This window comes from Rhipicephalus sanguineus, chromosome 11, assembly GCF_013339695.2.
Source record: "Rhipicephalus sanguineus isolate Rsan-2018 chromosome 11, BIME_Rsan_1.4, whole genome shotgun sequence".
Lineage (NCBI taxonomy): Eukaryota > Metazoa > Arthropoda > Arachnida > Ixodida > Ixodidae > Rhipicephalus > Rhipicephalus sanguineus.
In genome coordinates this window covers 86,766,958-86,776,395 of record NC_051186.1, presented here as the reverse complement: position 1 = coordinate 86,776,395, position 9,438 = coordinate 86,766,958, and the positions used below count along the sequence as shown (strand labels likewise).

Here is a 9,438-nt window from a genome sequence, read left to right as displayed (position 1 = left end):
TAAAGAGCAAACGAAAGGTTTTAACAGTTATCTCTCGCGTAGACCACCACATATGCCGGTGTGACAGGTTGCACTCTATACCTGGAATATAGTGAACTACCATTGCATTCGTATGTACGCACATATCGCAATAAATATTTATAATCACAAGTTTTTTTATCAATATCTGATAATTCGCCTATTTTTGAGGCACAATCCGACGTAAGCGTCGCTGACCATCAATCTGTTATCACGTCGCTGAATAAAGTGAACCTGGGTGACGGTTTTCGGGGACAAAAAATTTTCACCGGGCCTTGCTTTCTGGTGGGGTATTTTTTCATGATGTCGGGTACTTTATTCGACTTGCGAGCATGTCCAATAAATGTTAGAACGGCACAGTTGGCAATGAGTCCGGCGGCATTACGTGTGTGGTAGCAGGCGTTGCCTCGGACTGCAGGCTTCGTAACACTGGTCGAGGCTGGCGAAGTTATTTGAATTGCCGCCACAACCACCGTAGACGAAGCCCTGACATGTTCTGAAGGTGGCGTCGTAGAAGAAGCGATAGAGATAGCCGGAACACATGCCTCGGTCGGGCGGAAGGAGGCAGGCAGGGTTAGTGAGCACTGGAACCAGGAAGAAAGAGAACGAGCGTTAATCGTAAGAACTATCGACGAGTATGACTATGATTAGCATAATCATTTCACGTTTTCATTTACATCTTTTCTGGTGGTCCTAATCCCGTTGCGTCTTGAGCGCTGTTTTATTCTTCATCTACTAAGCACACTGGTCAAGTTCGTTTACCGCCAGTTAATAGTGATGGAAGATCTTTCGTGACTGCACTTGGATATCCCCTTTAGGGGCGAATTATCCACGACTGTCTCAAGGTGGGTCATATTCGCACTACATAATTCTACGGCACTCGATATTACATGCCAAGAAATAAAATGAAGTAAGTTTTCTGCGAGTTTTAGCATTTAATCCTCATTAAGGTATACCTCAGTATTTAATTGCTCTGAAGTCAGTTATGTTCACTTTTACATGAAAGGAATGAAATCGCAGGCTCAAATTGCATGCGCAATTTGTTTTTGCTGGTATTCATTTAAATCAAAACAAAATAATATTTCTGACGCATGACATTGCACAAGGCGGCACGTTGACCGAGCCGTCGAACTTTGTAGTGTGTTCGCTAAATTGATCGGTTGCAGTCATGCTCAGCTCAGTGATGTCAAGGAAAGATAGAGTGGTTATGGGCAAGTCTCCATTCACCCTATTCGCAACGTATCTTGCTCATTATTGTCCACAAGTCCATAGAACTGGCAAAAAAAAAAAAAAACGCCAGGCCTGCGCGGAAAGCGCAGCACAGTCACAGCGAAAGCTGGACGAGCGGCATTTCTAGAGCCCGTTATAAACTCTCCTGTGGCTACTAATACACGTAGACGAGCAACGTACCCACTACGCCACAAATCATAGTTTTTGTGAAGTTCGGAAATACCCACCACGACATTACTCGTCCTTCTGCGGAGAAGCGAGGTACGAAATGTGTAGTTTCTTGATGCGACGGCTGATGATGATGAAGAATTAGGACTGAGCCTTTTGTAATGGGTTGGAAGCTTTAACGGACCCACTAGTTACGTAATTGGCATTGTGTGACGCCCGATCGTTATTTCACTCTCCCACCACGCTTTATAACATACGCTAACATGAGAAAGAGATAGAAAGAGGAAATTAACTTCATTGAGACCCTGAGGAAATGCATCATGGGAGCCTTATGGGCTTCCTTGGTAACCAATCGCAGTGCACTTGCGAGGATCCCACTACGCTATAAATCATCATAATTTTTGTGAAGTACGGAAGTATGGTATGGTATGGAAATATGTCCATCGGGGCGTGAACTAGCACGTAGCGGGCCGCTCCCACGTCGGGACAGATAGGCCTAACCTGTCCGCCACGTCGTGGGCCCGTTGGACTGCCCATAGCTGCATCCTTAAATCCGTAATGCTTAGCGCAGCATCCCACTTTGACGATCTAACGTTTTCAACCCGTAACGCAGGGCACCGCCAGAGCATGTGATCTAAGCTGGCAATGTCTGAGCAAAGCGCGCTCAGACAGTACGGAAGTACGGAAAGTACGGAAGTACGGAAGTAGCCACTGTGAAATATTTTGTCATTCTGCGGAGAACCGTGGTAGCCACTAAAAACCTGTAATGAATTATGTGCACTTCATTGATGCTGTGGCTGATGACAATGAAGAATTTTGGCAGAGCCCTTTGTAATGGGTTGGAAGAATTCAACAACCCACTCGTTGCACAATTCGCATTTTGTGACGCCTGGTTGTTATTATTTTACTCTTCTATACCACACTTCATTACATATGTTAATGTGGTTCCTTGCCGACATGAAGCTTGTATAGGGTCTTTTAAAGACGATAGTCTTTCTTGGGGAACTTAAACGCAGAAATTTTAGTCTGTCTGTCTTTCTGTTTGTTGGCACGTCACTCGATTCAGACACCCGGCCAAAGTTGAACCACTTGCCCAAGGGCCAGCCATCTTGAACGGCTGACTAGGTTCATACTTGTGTACATTGTTGATCAAAAAGCAAACATTACGCATGTCTGAGGCGCAACATCGCTAGGTAAGTATTAGGTGATGTGTTCCTGTAATACAAAATACATAGATACATAATTCTAGAGACCCTAGTTTCTTAAGCTGCGCTGAAAATGCAACTTCGCTGAAACTTGCTTTCCTCCGTGGCCTCTGCACGAGCTCATTGTTGTGTTTCGGTTTCGGTTCAGTATTGCACTATACGAATGCCATGGGGCACCGCTCTGGCATTCCTGTTTTACCCAGGCGACGTGTAAATAAAAGTGTGTGGAGAGTACAAGGAGGTCTTTTAACCTCCTTGGGAGAGTACTCGTTGAGTACGGACGTTTCTTCTGCTTCGGCGCTTCGCGCCATACCGCGTGTTCGGGCTGGCTGGCGTCCCCGCCGGTCGCGTTGGTCACCACCGGTCTTCACCTGACGCTGCACCGGGACTACCAGCCCGCAACACAGCACTCATGTTTCCCGACGTATTGCCAGATGGCATCCATATCTCACGCAGTGCCTCTACTATCGTCTTTGGACGACATTTGCAGCGAAGCACGCAGATGCGCGGCCAATTGTTTTTAAAAGCAGTTTCAAGCTCCGGCATGGCTGTGAGATGGAATACTGGGTTCCCACGCAGATGGCAAAGGTTCGAACCTCTGTGCACTCTGGATTCTTTTTACTATTTCTTTTTGTTTTTATTTCGCGCAATAGCGGTTACGGGCACCGGTGGCGGCGGCGGACAACTACGGTGCCAAAAACGGCCGTTGTGATCTAATAACAGCGTTAGCTATAAAGTGATGCTTTCCCATACGTGGACGTTGCGCCTCGAGGGGATATTGTTGTTGAAGATATGAAATCTCCCAATAAGGCCTCCTGTGCATCATCTTATATTGGGTCTACCATGGTAACGTTTATTCCTCAATACTTCTTTTAAACAGCTTAGCGAGCACAGCATTGAAGCTACAAACAGTGAATAAAAAACAGCACCCTACAATAATTCCACTTCTTCAGTCGTTGCCGGCGGGCTCAGAGTAAGGTTATTAAACCCTAGACAGTTTACTTTCTAGAAATCATCAAAATGTAAAGAACATTTTATTAAAATTCTCCCTTTAAGAATTGCCCCTTTTCCTTGGCTAAAAATCTACAGCTGCCATTCACAACGCAGACGAAACATTTTCCTTGTGCGCTGGCTCACCATAAACGTTTATTCTATCTCTCTCTCACTCTGACTACACGGTCAAAATTGTCAATCCTCTTCCGAAGGAAACAACTAGGACAACAGAACATGTGGCACTTGATTGGCTTGTCTTGTTACCGAGCGAGGATGAGCATTGTAACAAGATTTGCGAAAGTGATGCGCACATATGAATTTTTGGGCGCCCAAAGCAAGGAAAAGGGGTAAAGCAGCACGTGGTCAATTAGTCGTTTATTAAAGCCCTTAATATAGACGTGTTTAATATACAAGCAATATGGTGTGCTATGTCATAGCGTTGAAACTTGTGCTACCAAATGCACGCCAATTAGACCATTAGTGCGTGCATTTTTTTTTTGGGGGGGGGGGGGAGGGGGGCTAAACATTGCTTCTTTCAAGTTCTCTGTGACTTGGGCAAAGGTTCACTGAGCCGTTACCTCAGTCAAATGTTTCTGACAAATAGGTACATATACTAAAGTATCATAAGCGTTCACGGGAGGATGCTCCCTCATTACTGCTTCGTATTCTTGAGGTTAGCGCTAGTGTGGTTGCACGGGTTGCCAGCATCCTCATTTTAAGACTATTCAATATTAAAGAGGAGAAACGAAGTTACGACTTCGCATCTCTATGTCCCAATATCGTACCAGAACAATGCCCATCAAAAGCAAATACACGATACCTGGCGATGTGATCATTGAAAGGTGAGTAAAAGAGTTTGGCTACGTACCGGACCACATAAGGCTAGGCACTTCGGGGACGGGTACAAGATCGTTGCTGTATTCCCGCAGCTCTTCCGGCCTTCCCCCATTTCTAGAAGCTGGAAGTAAAACAAGTCATGCGCTGTCTGAAGAGCGTAATCGATTCCGTATACGCTGTTATACCTGGTAATTGACCATCACAGATAGCTATTAAGCAACAAGACGGCGAGATGGACTGGTTGGTGAATATTCATGTTTAAAGCAAAAGCTTTTTAAGCACACATAAAACGAGGACAGAAGAACTAAGAATTTGACAGGACAGCGCTTAACTCACAACTGAATTTTTATTGAACAGAATAACATTTAAAAGCACACGAGAACCAATAGCACATGCGTAGTATAACAAGAGGCCTAACTGCCTTCAGAACCAGGACAATGATAACAGCATAGTGCAATTAACAATCTTCACTTATCAAGAAAGTCAAACTCCTTAACCTGTAATGTGATGGATGGATAGCTAACACAGTCACGGCCCCTTTTTCTAATATGAAACGCCTCCACTATTTCACGTGTTGCCTGATCCTTATGCCTCAACAGTATCTCGGTTTCTGTTATTTTGTTCAATAAAAATTCAGTTGTGAGTTAAGCGCTGTTCTGTCAAATTCTTAGTTCTTATGTCCTCGTTTTATGTGCGCTTAAAAGGTTTTTGCTTTAAACATGAGCTATTAAGCGCGATTAATTTAAACAAGAACTTCTAGTAATTTTTCGCAGCTGCATGGCCCTTGACTTGATTAGTCTTTCTACTGGTACTTCGCAAAATTAGGAAGTAGTCTTGAAAGCTTGCATAAGGCAGAGTGCTTCTGGAGCACAATACCAGATGGAATGTGGTGCGCGCAGCTACTTGAGTATTTGTTCTATTAATTTGTACTCAAGATACCAACGTGACACTGAATGAGTTGACATGTTTGCTACAAACTTTACTGCATAAAGTTTGACTGCCGTGACTAATCTCGAAACATGGGCGACGTTTCCATATTCCGCGGTTCGAATGTGCGCTGCTGATGCACGGCCTCTTATTTCGCTATTGGTTTACAATTACTGTAACGCTGTAATGGCATTACTGCAGGGGGTGTACATACAAAGCTGGCATAGTTTAGTTACATGTCTACGATAGAAAGCTCAACAACGCAGAATATAACAGTACTAACTCATAAGAATAATAGCCTACCATCACACATTCAGTACAATAGGAAATGGCAAGCAGATGTAAAAGTTGTGATACACATGTTACAAGTCCCAACGATGAGAAAAACAAAAAAAAAGTCACAGATTTGCCGCAAGGCCGAAACAATGAATGCGATAGCAAGAAACTAATGCTGTATGAAGTGAGGCTCGCCAATGGATACTCTCAGTTTGAACAGCGCAAAGGCGGCCGACGCAGCGAAGGAAACTAGCGTGCTTCAAGTATTGAGCTGTGACACTTGATAGTTCGCGCTCATCTTCTGTTTGTTCGTTTAGCGGCGTCCCTTGAGCTCAAGTGGCTTTCGTACGCTCCGTAACATGAGCGCGGACATCACGGTGAAAGCGTGAAACACCCCTCTTCCCCTCAGGACAAGAAAACCGCGCGAGCAGACAGCGGAAGGGCAAGGTTCTTCCTGCGCAAGTATAAGAAGAAGCGAGCGAGCTCGCCGACGACTTTTCAATGCACCTGTCGCGCTCCTAACGCCATCTCGCTGGTAATGAAGAAACGCTTATAAGCGCAGCCGTCTCTGAGTCCGCCCAGCGGTGAAGGATGTGTATATAACGCTCGACGTTACATACGTGGAGGATCTGCCTTTCGTGGCGTAGTGGCTAGCGCCACTCGCTGCGGAGGAAGACGTCCCTGGTTCGATTCCGCGCTTCGGAAGCATTTTCCTGAATTATTTTTCTTTGGGGCTTTTATATATATACATATACATATACGGTGCATGACGGCGGCGACGGCAAAATCCAGCCGAGACTGTCCATATAATTGCTATCGCAATAAAAACTCTTAACGTTTCTCCAGAGAGTTGATGCCATTTTCTAATTGTCTTTGAAAGTAAGTTGTTAGCAAAACCACCGATCTTTAATGATTATTCTTGTATGTTATGCATTTGTTGACAATGTTTAGAACGATATGTTTGTACAAGTACGCATTCCGCTCTGCGGATTACTCTTTGAATTCAATGTATGCTATGCGGAAAAATTAATCGAAGCTTCAGTATTCTCGGTTGTGCCGTTCCCAAACACAACATATCCTTCACTTCCGAGATAGCGGCGAAGGAGCTGTAGTTATTTCTAGCCAATTGGGATGCCAGCTTTTGAACCTTTTATTTTGTTTCTGCAATGTGCTATTGAGCCAGGTTCCAAAAAATAACGCAAGCCTAGTCAAAAATTGATCTTACATAAAGGAAGTAAAAAAAAACTTTCTATAATCATCACACAAATAATAATTAACAGTTGGTGAGTTCTTACGTCCCGAAATGACGATATGAATATTATAGACGCCGGAGCGGAGAACTTCGGAAATTTTGACCAATCTACAACCACGAGATGACATAATCGTAGTTGATACATGAAATAAGCTTACGAAACAAAGATATGCGGTTGCATAAGTTTTATGAAACGCGGATAGGCTCATACTTCAAGTAATTTTGCTGACACCTTAGATAATCTTAATGAGATACTCAGCCACGCTTAACGGGAAATGCACAGTTGTTAACGACACAGACAACCCTGAGCGCTGGCTGCCTGATGTCGTGGAGTACGAGTCTTCTGTAAATTTGATAATGACGAAAAATACCCTACCATCCGAAATAACGCAGGTCGATTCGCATTGGCTCCTCGTGTAGTGCTTGTTCTCGTTCCCGTCACAACCGCCGTAGTAGAATCGCTGACATCGGCCTTTTGTGACGTTGAAAGCCCACAACGGAATGCGGCCACTGCAGGGTCCACGATCAGCCGCTGGCTTGCACTTGGTTTCAAAATCACCGAGTGCTGCAACATGGAACGCTTAGCAGCGAGTGCATGAGGCTGAAACGCTCGAAACACATTTATACAGAAGAGGGCTTCCATGAAAAGAGCACGGCATCTTAAATGAGCTCAAGGAAAAACAAAATCCTCCTTGGGTCTCCCGCAATATTATAAGCTAGGCAGTGTGCTGTTATAATTGGCTTCGGATTGTACTAGAACTTCGAGAACATATATACCAGAGCAAATAAATGGTTTGTTGGCGGGTGGGCTTGTGGGTCTTATTAACCAAAGCGACGACGCCTATGAGAGACGCCGTAATGGAGGGTTCCGGATAAGTTTGACCACCCAAGCTTGTCTAACGACCAGTGAAATCGTGCAGTACACGGGTCTCTAGCACTTCGCTTCTATTGATATCCGACCTCCGCTCCCAGAATCGAACCCGCGACATACGTATCAGCAACCCAGTACCGTAACCACTGAACAATCGAGGCCACTACAAATAGCTGTATGGGCCTTAGGCAGCATTACCGAGAATAATGAGAAGCTCTCTGATGTCTCGAATTAATGGACGTGGATTAGACATCGATCACAACACTTCATCAGGCTTTATCAGCATTGTATGCCAAAGCGATCAACGCATCGTTTGTTGGAGCTGAATACTACAGAATTTTATCATAGAATTTTCAGCGCGAGCTCGTTGCAGATTTTTGCAGTAGATTACACTAAAGTTCGAAATTATTCTCTCTGAATATCAATGTGAATATCGCTGTGTTGATATCACAAAAATATCGATGATTATAATTATTGCTCAAAGAAATTGGGATTATACGTCGCTTAATCCCTGCTCTCCCGGGTATTACTTCACAAAAACGCACAAACAAAACGCTGACGGAATATTCCGCATAAGGGTTAAATTTAACAGCCTATAAAGCACCATACAAAATTTTTAGTGGGAAAGGCTATTTATGTGTATTTTACGTTGTTTCCTTTGGTGCCTATTTCGTGCTACGTTAACCGTTTAAATGACAACCACAGAAAAAAGTCGCCCCTGTGACCTGAAATACCTTTAATACTTTTGCATTGTGGACCTAAGTGAACCTTAAGGCAATTCAATGTATTAGATTGCAGTACTTTAAAGTGAGATAACTGTCGCGAACCTTCTATGGACATGTTAGGGACGAAGGCGAGCACATAATGTTACACACTCTGAACACTTGTGACACGCCGCCAGATCAATATATATTACTCTAGTCTCTTAAACCTGCATCCACAGAACAAAACATTGAGTTTATACGTGTTTAATAAGTTCACTGAGCAGCACACGACATACATTTTTTTTAATAGTCGCACGTCGGTGTACATTGTTAGCTACCAAACTGCAAAAAATAGACACTGCCGTGACAATTCTAAGACTGACGTCTCGTACGTATTGCCAGCAATAAGTATGTTTGTCTGAAGCTCTCCGTATTCAGAGACTGAAAAACATCCAAACTCACTTTGAAATGTTCATACCCTTGTTTTTCTCATGGGAATAAACGTGGTAACAAACGGCAAGGGTGACATTGCTTTCAGGTTATGTTTACTGACACTCTTTCATGGAGGGTACAAACGAGTTGATTGGGATGCTTGCATTTTAATCCCCAAAAAACTATCTCACACTATCGCGGAAAATACGGGTTTAAATACAAAGGCAGTGAAAACTGCCAGAATGAAACCTAACAACGAATACACGAAATCACCGCTAAGTTTACTCACCAGCCGTAGCAAATACGAGGGTCAAGGAGAGTGCCAACTTCATAGCCTGTCAATGTACGGTGCGCGCACACTTGTGGGATGTCCCGACCGTGACAATGATATTGCCTAGAAGAGCTAGGCGACAGACCGATAACGTGACCCAGGCCCACTTATAAGAACTCTAGAGTGATCTTGAAGAAGACACCGGTACTCTTTCATCTCGAACGTTCTGCTGACAACAAAAGGCCAAGCCTTAT

General features: G+C 44.0%; 1 non-coding gene across 1 annotated transcript; it reads right to left on the bottom strand.

The window, feature by feature from the left end:
* Window positions 1–307: 307 nt before the first annotated feature.
* On the bottom strand, window positions 308–7,503 carry LOC119373291 (uncharacterized). The gene is made up of 3 exons (XR_007417946.1): window positions 7,283–7,503; window positions 4,483–4,572; window positions 308–602 (listed from the first exon to the last, which is right to left on the bottom strand). It is a non-coding gene; the product is annotated as an uncharacterized LOC119373291 (transcript).
* Between the last annotated feature and the right edge of the window lie 1,935 nt (window positions 7,504–9,438).